Genomic DNA, 2,557 nt, shown 5'->3' with positions numbered 1-2,557 from the left:
GATTCTAAAGGCACCTCACACTCAGTCTGCCTAAAGCTGAAGGAGCCATTCCAGTTTCCCACCTTCCCATCACCACCTGCATCCATGTGGCCCTCCTGTGTGTTCCTTCCTTCAATGCCTGGCACACTCCTCAATCCCAGATGTCAGCACCGACACCTTCCTCTCTCTCACCACCCAGAACCAATCCATCACCAAGTCCTGATTATTTTACTTCCTAAAAAAATCTCCAAGTCTGTCAACATCCCTCCACGCCCCCCCCCCCTTCCACCGCCACACAGTTCCAGCTATTATCATCTCCTTTCTGGACCTCGGCATTAGGCTACTAAAGGATAGACTAGGGCAGACTAATACATTTATTTCCTATTAATTTTTTTTAACCCTCAAGCTTATTCTTTTCTTAAGTGTTAGATATTTTATTAAAGTTAAAATTCCACAAGGTTATATTTATACAAATCAAACTGAAAAAAAAAAAGTCCAGGCATACAAACCATCATCTCTGTTAATGTGCCACCTTTTGTCTCCAGATGTCAAAACATGGATGTGTTTTAATGATACAAAAGATCTTAAGAAAGTCAAATCCACTGTTCCTTTGTAATGGGTAAAAAAACCAAACAAACTATTGTCTTCATTTCATGAAATCCATGTTAACAGAACCCTGTTTTGGTTCCATTTTAAGCTTATTCTTTGTACAGCAGTCAGAGAGAACTTATAAAATACAAATGGGCACATTACCACCACTGGCATTGTTTATGGCAAACTTTGGAAGAACAAAACTTTCATTGTAACTTTAGATGCCCTAACTAACTGATCTAGATTCTGCCTGCTCTTGATTTTGTATACCTCTCAAGCTTAACCCTGTGATATGTTTCCCCGAACCTCTGTAAGCCTGCCTTCTGGCTGCCTTTGACTTTCATGAGGGCATCTTGCTCTATCTTTCCACTAAACCTTTCTATACAATGCTCAATCCAAGACTTTTCCATTCTTTACCTGTTTGAAATAACACACACATTCTTCATACACATTTCAGCTCACCTATCACTTTACTAAAAGAATCTTCCCTCACCTCCCTAACTATTGCAAAGTCCCCTTATAATACATTGTCAGGGACTCACGTGCCCATCTTGGAAGTCCTCACAATAGTGAATGGTTAAGGTTCCTCTCTCCTGCTCTACTGTAAGCTCTATAGAACAGGAATCTCATCTTCAATGGGGCATGGGTATGTTCTGAAAGGCAATGGAGACCCAGAAATAGAAAAGCATTAATTTCTGTAATTGTCAAGGTTCCACCAAGAAGCAGATGGCCCAGTCAAATAGAAGAGTGCATGGAAGGTTTATTTACAAAGGCAGCATTTACCTAGGAAAAGCAGAAGGCAGAGGGCATGGACACTGTTGACTTATTCCACATTGGTCAGCATCCAGAGCAGAGAGCAGGATGGAAAAGGATGGAGAGTGGATCTGCAGAGGCAATGGAAAATCTATCTGATCCTTTCATGCTAATATAATTACACTAGAGGCCTGGTGCATGAAATTCGTTCATAGCAGTAGGGGAGGGGGGATCCCTCAGCCTGGCCTGCACCCTCTTGCAATCCGGGACGACTGGCTCCTAATTGCCTCTGCCTGCCTGCCTGATCACCCCTAACCACCTCTGCCTCGGCCCCGCCCACCACTGCAGCTGCCTCTGCCTCGGCCCCCTCTGCCACGGTTTCCTCTGGAAGGTCATCTGGAAGGACATGCAGAATGACGTCTGGAAGGTCGTTCAGCTGTCTGGTCTAATTAGAATATTATGCTTTTATTATTATAGATTCTTACTCACAGGCTAATGTTATTTCTGGTCATTTAGGCTAAGTCTATTTGTTGTTTATATCCTTCCTTAGACTAAAAACTCAAAGACCATGGAGACTATGTCAGACAGTACATGGTTGTATCCTTAGCACCTTGCACATGGTCTGGCATATAGTATATGTTCACTAAATAAATAGATGAATGAGTGAGTGAATAAAAAAGCAAATACCTAAGATTTTTCTCTACAAAAGGCAGGGGTGTCAAGGCAGGGGTGTCAAAGGATGACTGAAAAGAGGATATGTTTTCCAAGAGAAGACCAGCTGGTCAGTAGAAATCACAGAGACTGCCTGAGGAAGCACAACGTCTCCAAGATAAATCAGCCATTGCAAAGGTATCCCCATGCGGGTGGTCTGAGGATGGTACCCAGGCTGCAAGGATTCTAAAGTGGAGCAGTTCTCTCAGGTTATTGAAGGTGATTAAGTAATACTCCTAGTGGTGTATTAAGAAACTATAGTACTTATAGTTAATGTGATGTTTATTGTCGGCCTTCTGTTAATTACACTTCCTGCCTACTCATTCTCTGGCATGTCCAATAGGTTATATTTTGTAGGATGCATGGTTGGGGTAAAGGCGTGTGTGACAGCATCTCTCCACCCCCACACCAAGCCGAGTTCTTTATGTGCTCTCTCACCAACCTGGTTCGCCTAGTGTATTAACATATCCTGGTGTTGAAAGCACAATGTTCTAGGAAATCCCTCCAGCGCAGGCAGACTGGG

Source organism: Myotis lucifugus, unplaced genomic scaffold, assembly GCF_000147115.1.
Source record: "Myotis lucifugus unplaced genomic scaffold, Myoluc2.0 scaffold_78, whole genome shotgun sequence".
Classification (NCBI taxonomy): Eukaryota; Metazoa; Chordata; class Mammalia; order Chiroptera; family Vespertilionidae; genus Myotis; species Myotis lucifugus.
This window is presented reverse-complemented; position numbering follows the sequence as displayed.